Consider the following 16,084-nt stretch of genomic DNA (forward strand, 5'->3'; position numbering starts at 1 on the left):
TCTCACGTTGGCAGTAGGCCATCTTACAAGTGTTTGTGAAAGTCAAAATCTTCCAATGCCATAATAAAGCACAGAATTGTACTGGTTAAACGATGAGGATGGGATTCGAACCCATGCATGCAGAGCACAATGGATTTGCAGTCCATCGCCTTAAACACTGGTCCCTCTCATCCTGTAATATATACGTGGCAAATGACCTTAAAAAACTGTAGTTGCTGTATGTAAACCCTTGAATGAAATCCATGAAAGTTAGGCAGAGCAATGGCAGGGCCATATGTCGATCCCATCGAGACATTTAACAAATGTGTTGTCAGACCGAGTGGTCTCAAGTGCTTGATGAAGTGTGTTGAGGTGTTAGTTCAAATCCCACCATTGAGGTTGCCCTTGGAAAAGCTATTCTTCAATACCTAAATCTTATCAGTCGCTCTAGGATTGTGGAGGGATTCTATATTCATGTGGGGCTATGCAAGAGAGGAAATATGTTTTGTGAAGAGGTTGGTGTTTTTATCCACACATGCAGTTCATTGCCTTCACCACTAAGATACCAAGTCCTGTGCTCTCACGTTGGCAGTAGGCCATCTTACAAGTGTTTGTGAAAGTCAAAATCTTCCAATGCCATAATAAAGCACAGAATTGTACTGGTTAAACGATGAGGATGGGATTCGAACCCATGCATTGCAGAGCACAATGGATTAGCAGTCCATCGCCTTAACCACTCGGCCACCTCATCCTGTAATATATATGTGGCAAATGACCTTAAAAAACTGTAGTTGCTGTATGTAAACCCTAGAATGAAATCCATGAAAGTTAGGCAGAGCAATGGCAGGGCCATATGTCGATCCCATCGAGACATTTAACAAATGTGTTGTCCGACCGAGTGGTCTCAAGTGCTTGATGAAGTGTGTTGAGGTGTTAGTTCAAATCCCACCATTGAGGTTGCCCTTGGAAAAGGTATTCTTCAATACCTAAATCTTATCAATCGCTCTAGGATTGTGGAGGGATTCTATATTCATGTGGGGCTATGCAAGAGAGGAAATATGTTTTGTGAAGAGGTTGGTGTTTTTATCCACACATGCAGTTCATTGCCTTCACCACTAAGATACCAAGTCCTGTGCTCTCACGTTGGCAGTAGGCCATCTTACAAGTGTTTGTGAAAGTCAAAATCTTCCAATGCCATAATAAAGCACAGAATTGTACTGGTTAAACGATGAGGATGGGATTCGAACCCATGCATGCATAGCACAATGGATTAGCAGTCCATCGCCTTAACCACTCAGTCCACTCTCATCCTGTAATATATATGTGGCAAATGACCTTAAAAAACTGTAGTTGCTGTATGTAAACCCTTGAATGAAATCCATGAAAGTTAGGCAGAGCAATGGCAGGGCCATATGTCGATCCCATCGAGACATTTAACAAATGTGTTGTCAGACCGAGTGGTCTCAAGTGCTTGATGAAGTGTGTTGAGGTGTTAGTTCAAATCCCACCATTGAGGTTGCCCTTGGAAAAGCTATTCTTCAATACCTAAATCTTATCAGTCGCTCTAGGATTGTGGAGGGATTCTATATTCATGTGGGGCCATGCAAGAGAGGAAATATGTTTTGTGAAGAGGTTGGTGTTTTTATCCACACATGTAGTTCATCGCCTTCACCACTAAGATAGCAAGTCCTGTGCTCTCGCGGTGGCAGTAGGCCATCTTACCACTGTTTGTGAAAGTCAAAATCTTCCAATGCCATAATAAAGCACATAATTGTACTGGTTGAACGATGAGGATGGGATTCGAACCCATGCATGCAGAGCACAATGGATTTGCAGTCCATCGCCTTAAACACTCGTCCCTCTCATCCTGTAATATATACGTGGCAAATGACCTTAAAAAACTGTAGTTGCTGTATGTAAACCCTAGAATGAAATCCATGAAAGTTAGGCAGAGCAATGGCAGGGCCATATGTCGATCCCATCGAGACATTTAACAAATGTTTTGTCAGGCCGAGTGGTCTCAAGTGCTTGATGAAGTGTGTTGAGGTGTCGGATCAAATTTTACCATTGAGGTTGCCCTTGGAAAAGCTGTTCTTCAATACCTAAATCTTATCAGTCGCTATAGGATTGTGGAGGGATTCTATATTCATGTGGGGCCATGGAGGAGAGGAAATATGTTTTGTGAAGAGGTTGGTGTTTTTATCCACACATGCAGTTCATTGCCTTCACCACTAAGATACCAAGTCCTGTGCTCTCACGTTGGCAGTAGGCCATCTTACAAGTGTTTGTGAAAGTCAAAATCTTCCAATGCCATAATAAAGCACAGAATTGTACTGGTTAAACGATGAGGATGGGATTCGAACCCATAGCACAATGGATTAGCAGTCCATCGCCTTAACCACTCGGCCACCTCATCCTGTAATATATATGTGGCAAATGACCTTAAAAAACTGTAGTTGCTGTATGTAAACCCTTGAATGAAATCCATGAAAGTTAGGCAGAGCAATGGCAGGGCCATATGTCGATCCCATCGAGACATTTAACAAATGTGTTGTCAGACCGAGTGGTCTCAAGTGCTTGATGAAGTGTGTTGAGGTGTTAGTTCAAATCCCACCATTGAGGTTGCCCTTGGAAAAGCTATTCTTCAATACCTAAATCTTATCAGTCGCTCTAGGATTGTGGAGGGATTCTATATTCATGTGCGGCTATGCAAGAGAGGAAATATGTTTTGTGAAGAGGTTGGTGTTTTTATCCACACATGCAGTTCATTGCTTCACCACTAAGATACCAAGTCCTGTGCTCTCACGTTGGCAGTAGGCCATCTTACAAGTGTTTGTGAAAGTCAAAATCTTCCAATGCCATAATAAAGCACAGAATTGTACTGGTTAAACGATGAGGATGGGATTCGAACCCATGCATGCAGAGCACAATGGATTTGCAGTCCATCGCCTTAAACACTCGTCCCTCTCATCCTGTAATATATACGTGGCAAATGACCTTAAAAAACTGTAGTTGCTGTATGTAAACCCTTGAATGAAATCCATGAAAGTTAGGCAGAGCAATGGCAGGGCCATATGTCGATCCCATCGAGACATTTAACAAATGTGTTGTCAGACCGAGTGGTCTCAAGTGCTTGATGAAGTGTGTTGAGGTGTTAGTTCAAATCCCACCATTGAGGTTGCCCTTGGAAAAGCTATTCTTCAATACCTAAATCTTATCAGTCGCTTTAGGATTGTGGAGGGATTCTATATTCATGTGGGGCTATGCAAGAGAGGAAATATGTTTTGTGAAGAGGTTGGTGTTTTTATCCACACATGCAGTTCATTGCCTTCACCACTAAGATACCAAGTCCTGTGCTCTCACGTTGGCAGTAGGCCATCTTACAAGTGTTTGTGAAAGTCAAAATCTTCCAATGCCATAATAAAGCACAGAATTGTACTGGTTAAACGATGAGGATGGGATTCGAACCCATGCATGCAGAGCACAATGGATTAGCAGTCCATCGCCTTAACCACTCGGCCACCTCATCCTGTAATAAATATGTGGCAAATGACCTTAAAAAACTGTAGTTGCTGTATGTAAACCCTAGAATGAAATCCATGAAAGTTAGGCAGAGCAATGGCAGGGCCATATGTCGATCCCATCGAGACATTTAACAAATGTGTTGTCAGACCGAGTGGTCTCAAGTGCTTGATGAAGTGTGTTGAGGTGTTAGTTCAAATCCCACCATTGAGGTTGCCCTTGGAAAAGCTATTCTTCAATACCTAAATCTTATCAGTCGCTCTAGGATTGTGGAGGGATTCTATATTCATGTGGGGCTATGCAAGAGAGGAAATATGTTTTGTGAAGAGGTTGGTGTTTTTATCCACACATGCAGTTCATTGCCTTCACCACTAAGATACCAAGTCCTGTGCTCTCACGTTGGCAGTAGGCCATCTTACAAGTGTTTGTGAAAGTCAAAATATTCCAATGCCATAATAAAGCACAGAATTGTACTGGTTAAACGATGAGGATGGGATTCGAACCCATGCATGCAGAGCACAATGGATTTGCAGTCCATCGCCTTAAACACTCGTCCCTCTCATCCTGTAATATATACGTGGCAAATGACCTTAAAAAACTGTAGTTGCTGTATGTAAACCCTTGAATGAAATCCATGAAAGTTAGGCAGAGCAATGGCAGGGCCATATGTCGATCCCATCGAGACATTTAACAAATGTGTTGTCAGACCGAGTGGTCTCAAGTGCTTGATGAAGTGTGTTGAGGTGTTAGTTCAAATCCCACCATTGAGGTTGCCCTTGGAAAAGCTATTCTTCAATACCTAAATCTTATCAGTCGCTCTAGGATTGTGGAGGGATTCTATATTCATGTGGGGCTATGCAAGAGAGGAAATATGTTTTGTGAAGAGGTTGGTGTTTTTATCCACACATGCAGTTCATTGCCTTCACCACTAAGATACCAAGTCCTGTGCTCTCACGTTGGCAGTAGGCCATCTTACAAGTGTTTGTGAAAGTCAAAATCTTCCAATGCCATAATAAAGCACAGAATTGTACTGGTTAAACGATGAGGATGGGATTCGAACCCATGCATGCAGAGCACAATGGATTAGCAGTCCATCGCCTTAACCACTCGGCCACCTCATCCTGTAATATATATGTGGCAAATGACCTTAAAAAACTGTAGTTGCTGTATGTAAACCCTAGAATGAAATCCATGAAAGTTAGGCAGAGCAATGGCAGGGCCATATGTCGATCCCATCGAGACATTTAACAAATGTGTTGTCAGACCGAGTGGTCTCAAGTGCTTGATGAAGTGTGTTGAGGTGTTAGTTCAAATCCCACCATTGAGGTTGCCCTTGGAAAAGCTATTCTTCAATACCTAAATCTTATCAGTCGCTCTAGGATTGTGGAGGGATTCTATATTCATGTGGGGCTATGCAAGAGAGGAAATATGTTTTGTGAAGAGGTTGGTGTTTTTATCCACACATGCAGTTCATTGCCTTCACCACTAAGATACCAAGTCCTGTGCTCTCACGTTGGCAGTAGGCCATCTTACAAGTGTTTGTGAAAGTCAAAATCTTCCAATGCCATAATAAAGCACAGAATTGTACTGGTTAAACGATGAGGATGGGATTCGAACCCATGCATGCAGAGCACAATGGATTTGCAGTCCATCGCCTTAAACACTGGTCCCTCTCATCCTGTAATATATACGTGGCAAATGACCTTAAAAAACTGTAGTTGCTGTATGTAAACCCTTGAATGAAATCCATGAAAGTTAGGCAGAGCAATGGCAGGGCCATATGTCGATCCCATCGAGACATTTAACAAATGTGTTGTCAGACCGAGTGGTCTCAAGTGCTTGATGAAGTGTGTTGAGGTGTTAGTTCAAATCCCACCATTGAGGTTGCCCTTGGAAAAGCTATTCTTCAATACCTAAATCTTATCAGTCGCTCTAGGATTGTGGAGGGATTCTATATTCATGTGGGGCTATGCAAGAGAGGAAATATGTTTTGTGAAGAGGTTGGTGTTTTTATCCACACATGCAGTTCATTGCCTTCACCACTAAGATACCAAGTCCTGTGCTCTCACGTTGGCAGTAGGCCATCTTACAAGTGTTTGTGAAAGTCAAAATCTTCCAATGCCATAATAAAGCACAGAATTGTACTGGTTAAACGATGAGGATGGGATTCGAACCCATGCGTGCAGAGCACAATGGATTAGCAGTCCATCGCCTTAACCACTCGGCCACCTCATCCTGTAATATATATGTGGCAAATGACCTTAAAAAACTGTAGTTGCTGTATGTAAACCCTAGAATGAAATCCATGAAAGTTAGGCAGAGCAATGGCAGGGCCATATGTCGATCCCATCGAGACATTTAACAAATGTGTTGTCAGACCGAGTGGTCTCAAGTGCTTGATGAAGTGTGTTGAGGTGTTAGTTCAAATCCCACCATTGAGGTTGCCCTTGGAAAAGGTATTCTTCAATACCTAAATCTTATCAATCGCTCTAGGATTGTGGAGGGATTCTATATTCATGTGGGGCTATGCAAGAGAGGAAATATGTTTTGTGAAGAGGTTGGTGTTTTTATCCACACATGCAGTTCATTGCCTTCACCACTAAGATACCAAGTCCTGTGCTCTCACGTTGGCAGTAGGCCATCTTACAAGTGTTTGTGAAAGTCAAAATCTTCCAATGCCATAATAAAGCACAGAATTGTACTGGTTAAACGATGAGGATGGGATTCGAACCCATGCGTGCAGAGCACAATGGATTAGCAGTCCATCGCCTTAACCACTCGGCCACCTCATCCTGTAATATATATGTGGCAAATGACCTTAAAAAACTGTAGTTGCTGTATGTAAACCCTAGAATGAAATCCATGAAAGTTAGGCAGAGCAATGGCAGGGCCATATGTCGATCCCATCGAGACATTTAACAAATGTGTTGTCAGACCGAGTGGTCTCAAGTGCTTGATGAAGTGTGTTGAGGTGTTAGTTCAAATCCCACCATTGAGGTTGCCCTTGGAAAAGGTATTCTTCAATACCTAAATCTTATCAATCGCTCTAGGATTGTGGAGGGATTCTATATTCATGTGGGGCTATGCAAGAGAGGAAATATGTTTTGTGAAGAGGTTGGTGTTTTTATCCACACATGCAGTTCATTGCCTTCACCACTAAGATACCAAGTCCTGTGCTCTCACGTTGGCAGTAGGCCATCTTACAAGTGTTTGTGAAAGTCAAAATCTTCCAATGCCATAATAAAGCACAGAATTGTACTGGTTAAACGATGAGGATGGGATTCGAACCCATGCATGCATAGCACAATGGATTAGCAGTCCATCGCCTTAACCACTCAGCCACCTCATCCTGTAATATATATGTGGCAAATGACCTTAAAAAACTGTAGTTGCTGTATGTAAACCCTTGAATGAAATCCATGAAAGTTAGGCAGAGCAATGGCAGGGCCATATGTCGATCCCATCGAGACATTTAACAAATGTGTTGTCAGACCGAGTGGTCTCAAGTGCTTGATGAAGTGTGTTGAGGTGTTAGTTCAAATCCCACCATTGAGGTTGCCCTTGGAAAAGCTATTCTTCAATACCTAAATCTTATCAGTCGCTCTAGGATTGTGGAGGGATTCTATATTCATGTGGGGCCATGCAAGAGAGGAAATATGTTTTGTGAAGAGGTTGGTGTTTTTATCCACACATGTAGTTCATCGCCTTCACCACTAAGATAGCAAGTCCTGTGCTCTCGCGGTGGCAGTAGGCCATCTTACCACTGTTTGTGAAAGTCAAAATCTTCCAATGCCATAATAAAGCACATAATTGTACTGGTTGAACGATGAGGATGGGATTCGAACCCATGCATGCAGAGCACAATGGATTTGCAGTCCATCGCCTTAAACACTCGTCCCTCTCATCCTGTAATATATACGTGGCAAATGACCTTAAAAAACTGTAGTTGCTGTATGTAAACCCTAGAATGAAATCCATGAAAGTTAGGCAGAGCAATGGCAGGGCCATATGTCGATCCCATCGAGACATTTAACAAATGTTTTGTCAGGCCGAGTGGTCTCAAGTGCTTGATGAAGTGTGTTGAGGTGTCGGATCAAATTTTACCATTGAGGTTGCCCTTGGAAAAGCTGTTCTTCAATACCTAAATCTTATCAGTCGCTATAGGATTGTGGAGGGATTCTATATTCATGTGGGGCCATGGAGGAGAGGAAATATGTTTTGTGAAGAGGTTGGTGTTTTTATCCACACATGCAGTTCATTGCCTTCACCACTAAGATACCAAGTCCTGTGCTCTCACGTTGGCAGTAGGCCATCTTACAAGTGTTTGTGAAAGTCAAAATCTTCCAATGCCATAATAAAGCACAGAATTGTACTGGTTAAACGATGAGGATGGGATTCGAACCCATAGCACAATGGATTAGCAGTCCATCGCCTTAACCACTCGGCCACCTCATCCTGTAATATATATGTGGCAAATGACCTTAAAAAACTGTAGTTGCTGTATGTAAACCCTTGAATGAAATCCATGAAAGTTAGGCAGAGCAATGGCAGGGCCATATGTCGATCCCATCGAGACATTTAACAAATGTGTTGTCAGACCGAGTGGTCTCAAGTGCTTGATGAAGTGTGTTGAGGTGTTAGTTCAAATCCCACCATTGAGGTTGCCCTTGGAAAAGCTATTCTTCAATACCTAAATCTTATCAGTCGCTCTAGGATTGTGGAGGGATTCTATATTCATGTGCGGCTATGCAAGAGAGGAAATATGTTTTGTGAAGAGGTTGGTGTTTTTATCCACACATGCAGTTCATTGCTTCACCACTAAGATACCAAGTCCTGTGCTCTCACGTTGGCAGTAGGCCATCTTACAAGTGTTTGTGAAAGTCAAAATCTTCCAATGCCATAATAAAGCACAGAATTGTACTGGTTAAACGATGAGGATGGGATTCGAACCCATGCATGCAGAGCACAATGGATTTGCAGTCCATCGCCTTAAACACTCGTCCCTCTCATCCTGTAATATATACGTGGCAAATGACCTTAAAAAACTGTAGTTGCTGTATGTAAACCCTTGAATGAAATCCATGAAAGTTAGGCAGAGCAATGGCAGGGCCATATGTCGATCCCATCGAGACATTTAACAAATGTGTTGTCAGACCGAGTGGTCTCAAGTGCTTGATGAAGTGTGTTGAGGTGTTAGTTCAAATCCCACCATTGAGGTTGCCCTTGGAAAAGCTATTCTTCAATACCTAAATCTTATCAGTCGCTCTAGGATTGTGGAGGGATTCTATATTCATGTGGGGCTATGCAAGAGAGGAAATATGTTTTGTGAAGAGGTTGGTGTTTTTATCCACACATGCAGTTCATTGCCTTCACCACTAAGATACCAAGTCCTGTGCTCTCACGTTGGCAGTAGGCCATCTTACAAGTGTTTGTGAAAGTCAAAATCTTCCAATGCCATAATAAAGCACAGAATTGTACTGGTTAAACGATGAGGATGGGATTCGAACCCATGCATGCATAGCACAATGGATTAGCAGCCCATCGCCTTAACCACTCGGCCACCTCATCCTTTAATATATATGTGGCAAATGACCTTAAAAAACTGTAGTTGCTGTATGTAAACCCTAGAATGAAATCCATGAAAGTTAGGCAGAGCAATGGCAGGGCCATATGTCGATCCCATCGAGACATTTAACAAATGTTTTGTCAGGCCGAGTGGTCTCAAGTGCTTGATGAAGTGTGTTGAGGTGTCGGATCAAATTTTACCATTGAGGTTGCCCTTGGAAAAGCTATTCTTCAATACCTAAATCTTATCAGTCGCTCTAGGATTGTGGAGGGATTCTATATTCATGTGGGGCTATGCAAGAGAGGAAATATGTTTTGTGAAGAGGTTGGTGTTTTTATCCACACATGTAGTTCATCGCCTTCACCACTAAGATACCAAGTCCTGTGCTCTCGCGGTGGCAGTAGGCCATCTTACCACTGTTTGTGAAAGTCAAAATCTTCCAATGCCATAATAAAGCACATAATTGTACTGGTTGAACGATGAGGATGGGATTCGAACCCATGCATGCAGAGCACAATGGATTTGCAGTCCATCGCCTTAAACACTCGTACCTCTCATCCTGTAATATATACGTGGCAAATGACCTTAAAAAACTGTAGTTGCTGTATGTAAACCCTAGAATGAAATCCATGAAAGTTAGGCAGAGCAATGGCAGGGCCATATGTCGATCCCATCGAGACATTTAACAAATGTTTTGTCAGGCCGAGTGGTCTCAAGTGCTTGATGAAGTGTGTTGAGGTGTCGGATCAAATTTTACCATTGAGGTTGCCCTTGGAAAAGCTATTCTTCAATACCTAAATCTTATCAGTCGCTCTAGGATTGTGGAGGGATTCTATATTCATGTGGGGCCATGGAGGAGAGGAAATATGTTTTGTGAAGAGGTTGGTGTTTTTATCCACACATGCAGTTCATTGCCTTCACCACTAAGATACCAAGTCCTGTGCTCTCACGTTGGCAGTAGGCCATCTTACAAGTGTTTGTGAAAGTCAAAATCTTCCAATGCCATAATAAAGCACAGAATTGTACTGGTTAAACGATGAGGATGGGATTCGAACCCATGCATGCATAGCACAATGGATTAGCAGCCCATCGCCTTAACCACTCGGCCACCTCATCCTGTAATATATATGTGGCAAATGACCTTAAAAAACTGTAGTTGCTGTATGTAAACCCTTGAATGAAATCCATGAAAGTTAGGCAGAGCAATGGCAGGGCCATATGTCGATCCCATCGAGACATTTAACAAATGTGTTGTCAGACCGAGTGGTCTCAAGTGCTTGATGAAGTGTGTTGAGGTGTTAGTTCAAATCCCACCATTGAGGTTGCCCTTGGAAAAGCTATTCTTCAATACCTAAATCTTATCAGTCGCTCTAGGATTGTGGAGGGATTCTATATTCATGTGGGGCCATGGAGGAGAGGAAATATGTTTTGTGAAGAGGTTGGTGTTTTTATTCACACATGCAGTTCATTGCCTTCACCACTAAGATACCAAGTCCTGTGCTCTCACGTTGGCAGTAGGCCATCTTACAAGTGTTTGTGAAAGTCAAAATCTTCCAATGCCATAATAAAGCACAGAATTGTACTGGTTAAACGATGAGGATGGGATTCGAACCCATGAATGCATAGCACAATGGATTAGCAGTCCATCGCCTTAACCACTCGGCCACCTCATCCTGTAATATATATGTGGCAAATGACCTTAAAAAACTGTAGTTGCTGTATGTAAACCCTTGAATGAAATCCATGAAAGTTAGGCAGAGCAATGGCAGGGCCATATGTCGATCCCATCGAGACATTTAACAAATGTGTTGTCAGACCGAGTGGTCTCAAGTGCTTGATGAAGTGTGTTGAGGTGTTAGTTCAAATCCCACCATTGAGGTTGCCCTTGGATAAGCTATTCTTCAATACCTAAATCTTATCAGTCGCTCTAGGATTGTGGAGGGATTCTATATTCATGTGGGGCTATGCAAGAGAGGAAATATGTTTTGTGAAGAGGTTGGTGTTTTTATCCACACATGCAGTTCATTGCCTTCACCACTAAGATACCAAGTCCTGTGCTCTCACGTTGGCAGTAGGCCATCTTACAAGTGTTTGTGAAAGTCAAAATCTTCCAATGCCATAATAAAGCACAGAATTGTACTGGTTAAACGATGAGGATGGGATTCGAACCCATGCATGCAGAGCACAATGGATTTGCAGTCCATCGCCTTAAACACTCGTCCCTCTCATCCTGTAATATATACGTGGCAAATGACCTTAAAAAACTGTAGTTGCTGTATGTAAACCCTTGAATGAAATCCATGAAAGTTAGGCAGAGCAATGGCAGGGCCATATGTCGATCCCATCGAGACATTTAACAAATGTGTTGTCAGACCGAGTGGTCTCAAGTGCTTGATGAAGTGTGTTGAGGTGTTAGTTCAAATCCCACCATTGAGGTTGCCCTTGGAAAAGCTATTCTTCAATACCTAAATCTTATCAGTCGCTCTAGGATTGTGGAGGGATTCTATATTCATGTGGGGCTATGCAAGAGAGGAAATATGTTTTGTGAAGAGGTTGGTGTTTTTATCCACACATGCAGTTCATTGCCTTCACCACTAAGATACCAAGTCCTGTGCTCTCACGTTGGCAGTAGGCCATCTTACAAGTGTTTGTGAAAGTCAAAATCTTCCAATGCCATAATAAAGCACAGAATTGTACTGGTTAAACGATGAGGATGGGATTCGAACCCATGCATGCAGAGCACAATGGATTTGCAGTCCATCGCCTTAAACACTCGTCCCTCTCATCCTGTAATATATACGTGGCAAATGACCTTAAAAAACTGTAGTTGCTGTATGTAAACCCTTGAATGAAATCCATGAAAGTTAGGCAGAGCAATGGCAGGGCCATATGTCGATCCCATCGAGACATTTAACAAATGTGTTGTCAGACCGAGTGGTCTCAAGTGCTTGATGAAGTGTGTTGAGGTGTTAGTTCAAATCCCACCATTGAGGTTGCCCTTGGAAAAGCTATTCTTCAATACCTAAATCTTATCAGTCGCTCTAGGATTGTGGAGGGCTTCTATATTCATGTGGGGTTATGCAAGAGAGGAAATATGCTTTGTGAAGAGGTTGGTGTTTTTATCCACACATGCAGTTCATTGCCTTCACCACTAAGATACCAAGTCCTGTGCTCTCACGTTGGCAGTAGGCCATCTTACAAGTGTTTGTGAAAGTCAAAATCTTCCAATGCCATAATAAAGCACAGAATTGTACTGGTTAAACGATGAGGATGGGATTCGAACCCATGCGTGCAGAGCACAATGGATTAGCAGTCCATCGCCTTAACCACTCGGCCACCTCATCCTGTAATATATATGTGGCAAATGACCTTAAAAAACTGTAGTTGCTGTATGTAAACCCTAGAATGAAATCCATGAAAGTTAGGCAGAGCAATGGCAGGGCCATATGTCGATCCCATCGAGACATTTAACAAATGTGTTGTCAGACCGAGTGGTCTCAAGTGCTTGATGAAGTGTGTTGAGGTGTTAGTTCAAATCCCACCATTGAGGTTGCCCTTGGAAAAGCTATTCTTCAATACCTAAATCTTATCAGTCGCTCTAGGATTGTGGAGGGATTCTATATTCATGTGGGGCTATGCAAGAGAGGAAATATGTTTTGTGAAGAGGTTGGTGTTTTTATCCACACATGCAGTTCATTGCCTTCACCACTAAGATACCAAGTCCTGTGCTCTCACGTTGGCAGTAGGCCATCTTACAAGTGTTTGTGAAAGTCAAAATCTTCCAATGCCATAATAAAGCACAGAATTGTACTGGTTAAACGATGAGGATGGGATTCAAACCCATGCGTGCAGAGCACAATGGATTAGCAGTCCATCGCCTTAACCACTCGGCCACCTCATCCTGTAATATATATGTGGCAAATGACCTTAAAAAACTGTAGTTGCTGTATGTAAACCCTTGAATGAAATCCATGAAAGTTAGGCAGAGCAATGGCAGGGCCATATGTCGATCCCATCGAGACATTTAACAAATGTGTTGTCAGACCGAGTGGTCTCAAGTGCTTGATGAAGTGTGTTGAGGTGTTAGTTCAAATCCCACCATTGAGGTTGCCCTTGGAAAAGCTATTCTTCAATACCTAAATCTTATCAGTCGCTCTAGGATTGTGGAGGGATTCTACATTCATGTGGGGCTATGCAAGAGAGGAAATATGTTTTGTGAAGAGGTTGGTGTTTTTATCCACACATGCAGTTCATTGCCTTCACCACTAAGATACCAAGTCCTGTGCTCTCACGTTGGCAGTAGGCCATCTTACAAGTGTTTGTGAAAGTCAAAATCTTCCAATGCCATAATAAAGCACAGAATTGTACTGGTTAAACGATGAGGATGGGATTCGAACCCATGCATGCATAGCACAATGGATTAGCAGTCCATCGCCTTAACCACTCGGCCACCTCATCCTGTAACATATATGTGGCAAATGACCTTAAAAAACTGTAGTTGCTGTATGTAAACCCTTGAATGAAATCCATGAAAGTTAGGCAGAGCAATGGCAGGGCCATATGTCGATCCCATCGAGACATTTAACAAATGTGTTGTCAGACCGAGTGGTCTCAAGTGCTTGATGAAGTGTGTTGAGGTGTTAGTTCAAATCCCACCATTGAGGTTGCCCTTGGAAAAGCTATTCTTCAATACCTAAATCTTATCAGTCGCTCTAGGATTGTGGAGGGATTCTATATTCATGTGGGGCTATGCAAGAGAGGAAATATGTTTTGTGAAGAGGTTGGTGTTTTTATCCACACATGCAGTTCATTGCCTTCACCACTAAGATACCAAGTCCTGTGCTCTCACGTTGGCAGTAGGCCATCTTACAAGTGTTTGTGAAAGTCAAAATCTTCCAATGCCATAATAAAGCACAGAATTGTACTGGTTAAACGATGAGGATGGGATTCGAACCCATGCATGCAGAGCACAATGGATTTGCAGTCCATCGCCTTAAACACTCGTCCCTCTCATCCTGTAATATATACGTGGCAAATGACCTTAAAAAACTGTAGTTGCTGTATGTAAACCCTTGAATGAAATCCATGAAAGTTAGGCAGAGCAATGGCAGGGCCATATGTCGATCCCATCGAGACATTTAACAAATGTGTTGTCAGACCGAGTGGTCTCAAGTGCTTGATGAAGTGTGTTGAGGTGTTAGTTCAAATCCCACCATTGAGGTTGCCCTTGGAAAAGCTATTCTTCAATACCTAAATCTTATCAGTCGCTCTAGGATTGTGGAGGGATTCTATATTCATGTGGGGCTATGCAAGAGAGGAAATATGTTTTGTGAAGAGGTTGGTGTTTTTATCCACACATGCAGTTCATTGCCTTCACCACTAAGATACCAAGTCCTGTGCTCTCACGTTGGCAGTAGGCCATCTTACAAGTGTTTGTGAAAGTCAAAATCTTCCAATGCCATAATAAAGCACAGAATTGTACTGGTTAAACGATGAGGATGGGATTCAAACCCATGCATGCATAGCACAATGGATTTGCAGTCCATCGCCTTAAACACTCGTCCCTCTCATCCTGTAATATATACGTGGCAAATGACCTTAAAAAACTGTAGTTGCTGTATGTAAACCCTTGAATGAAATCCATGAAAGTTAGGCAGAGCAATGGCAGGGCCATATGTCGATCCCATCGAGACATTTAACAAATGTGTTGTCAGACCGAGTGGTCTCAAGTGCTTGATGAAGTGTGTTGAGGTGTTAGTTCAAATCCCACCATTGAGGTTGCCCTTGGAAAAGCTATTCTTCAATACCTAAATCTTATCAGTCGCTCTAGGATTGTGGAGGGATTCTATATTCATGTGGGGCTATGCAAGAGAGGAAATATGTTTTGTGAAGAGGTTGGTGTTTTTATCCACACATGCAGTTCATTGCCTTCACCACTAAGATACCAAGTCCTGTGCTCTCACGTTGGCAGTAGGCCACATTTAACAAATGTGTTGTCAGACCGAGTGGTCTCAAGTGCTTGATGAAGTGTGTTGAGGTGTTAGTTCAAATCCCACCATTGAGGTTGCCCTTGGAAAAGCTATTCTTCAATACCTAAATCTTATCAGTCGCTCTAGGATTGTGGAGGGATTCTATATTCATGTGGGGCTATGCATGAGAGGAAATATGTTTTGTGAAGAGGTTGGTGTTTTTATCCACACATGCAGTTCATTGCCTTCACCACTAAGATACCAAGTCCTGTGCTCTCACGTTGGCAGTAGGCCATCTTACAAGTGTTTGTGAAAGTCAAAATCTTCCAATGCCATAATGAAGCACAGAATTGTACTGGTTAAACGATGAGGATGGGATTCGAACCCATGCATGCAGAGCACAATTGATTAGCAGTCCATCGCCTTAACCACTCGGCCACCTCATCCTGTAATATATATGTGGCAAATGACCTTAAAAAACTGTAGTTGCTGTATGTAAACCCTAGAATGAAATCCATGAAAGTTAGGCAGAGCAATGGCAGGGCCATATGTCGATCCCATCGAGACATTTAACAAATGTGTTGTCAGACCGAGTGGTCTCAAGTGCTTGATGAAGTGTGTTGAGGTGTTAGTTCAAATCCCACCATTGAGGTTGCCCTTGGAAAAGCTATTCTTCAATACCTAAATCTTATCAGTCGCTCTAGGATTGTGGAGGGATTCTATATTCATGTGGGGCTATGCAAGAGAGGAAATATGTTTTGTGAAGAGGTTGGTGTTTTTATCCACACATGCAGTTCATTGCCTTCACCACTAAGATACCAAGTCCTGTGCTCTCACGTTGGCAGTAGGACATCTTACAAGTGTTTGTGAAAGTCAAAATCTTCCAATGCCATAATAAAGCTCAGAATTGTACTGGTTAAACGATGAGGATGGGATTCGAACCCATGCGTGCAGAGGACAATGGATTAGCAGTCCATCGCCTTAACCACTCGGCCACCTCATCCTGTAATATATATGTGGCAAATGACCTTAAAAAACTGTAGTTGCT

The 16,084-nt window shown here is 42.5% G+C and overlaps 16 non-coding genes across 16 annotated transcripts; all 16 read right to left on the reverse strand.

The window, feature by feature from the left end:
- Positions 1 to 647: 647 nt before the first annotated feature.
- On the reverse strand, positions 648 to 730 carry trnas-gcu. Its single transcript has one exon. It is a non-coding gene; the product is annotated as a tRNA-Ser (tRNA).
- Positions 731 to 2,321: 1,591 nt separating this feature from the next.
- trnas-gcu lies at positions 2,322 to 2,395 on the reverse strand. The gene has a single exon. It is a non-coding gene; the product is annotated as a tRNA-Ser (tRNA).
- Positions 2,396 to 3,426: 1,031 nt separating this feature from the next.
- Positions 3,427 to 3,508, reverse strand: trnas-gcu. Its single transcript has one exon. It is a non-coding gene; the product is annotated as a tRNA-Ser (tRNA).
- A 1,032-nt stretch (positions 3,509 to 4,540) lies between these two features.
- Positions 4,541 to 4,622, reverse strand: trnas-gcu. The gene has a single exon. It is a non-coding gene; the product is annotated as a tRNA-Ser (tRNA).
- A 1,032-nt stretch (positions 4,623 to 5,654) lies between these two features.
- On the reverse strand, positions 5,655 to 5,736 carry trnas-gcu. Its single transcript has one exon. It is a non-coding gene; the product is annotated as a tRNA-Ser (tRNA).
- A 475-nt stretch (positions 5,737 to 6,211) lies between these two features.
- On the reverse strand, positions 6,212 to 6,293 carry trnas-gcu. The gene has a single exon. It is a non-coding gene; the product is annotated as a tRNA-Ser (tRNA).
- Positions 6,294 to 6,768: 475 nt separating this feature from the next.
- trnas-gcu lies at positions 6,769 to 6,850 on the reverse strand. The gene has a single exon. It is a non-coding gene; the product is annotated as a tRNA-Ser (tRNA).
- Positions 6,851 to 7,882: 1,032 nt separating this feature from the next.
- On the reverse strand, positions 7,883 to 7,956 carry trnas-gcu. The gene has a single exon. It is a non-coding gene; the product is annotated as a tRNA-Ser (tRNA).
- A 1,031-nt stretch (positions 7,957 to 8,987) lies between these two features.
- trnas-gcu lies at positions 8,988 to 9,069 on the reverse strand. Its single transcript has one exon. It is a non-coding gene; the product is annotated as a tRNA-Ser (tRNA).
- A 1,032-nt stretch (positions 9,070 to 10,101) lies between these two features.
- Positions 10,102 to 10,183, reverse strand: trnas-gcu. Its single transcript has one exon. It is a non-coding gene; the product is annotated as a tRNA-Ser (tRNA).
- Positions 10,184 to 10,658: 475 nt separating this feature from the next.
- Positions 10,659 to 10,740, reverse strand: trnas-gcu. The gene has a single exon. It is a non-coding gene; the product is annotated as a tRNA-Ser (tRNA).
- Positions 10,741 to 12,329: 1,589 nt separating this feature from the next.
- Positions 12,330 to 12,411, reverse strand: trnas-gcu. The gene has a single exon. It is a non-coding gene; the product is annotated as a tRNA-Ser (tRNA).
- A 475-nt stretch (positions 12,412 to 12,886) lies between these two features.
- Positions 12,887 to 12,968, reverse strand: trnas-gcu. The gene has a single exon. It is a non-coding gene; the product is annotated as a tRNA-Ser (tRNA).
- Positions 12,969 to 13,443: 475 nt separating this feature from the next.
- trnas-gcu lies at positions 13,444 to 13,525 on the reverse strand. Its single transcript has one exon. It is a non-coding gene; the product is annotated as a tRNA-Ser (tRNA).
- Positions 13,526 to 15,400: 1,875 nt separating this feature from the next.
- Positions 15,401 to 15,482, reverse strand: trnas-gcu. Its single transcript has one exon. It is a non-coding gene; the product is annotated as a tRNA-Ser (tRNA).
- A 475-nt stretch (positions 15,483 to 15,957) lies between these two features.
- On the reverse strand, positions 15,958 to 16,039 carry trnas-gcu. The gene has a single exon. It is a non-coding gene; the product is annotated as a tRNA-Ser (tRNA).
- Positions 16,040 to 16,084: the final 45 nt, after the last annotated feature.

Source organism: Oncorhynchus mykiss, chromosome 20, assembly GCF_013265735.2.
Source record: "Oncorhynchus mykiss isolate Arlee chromosome 20, USDA_OmykA_1.1, whole genome shotgun sequence".
In the NCBI taxonomy this organism is placed as follows: Eukaryota; Metazoa; Chordata; class Actinopteri; order Salmoniformes; family Salmonidae; genus Oncorhynchus; species Oncorhynchus mykiss.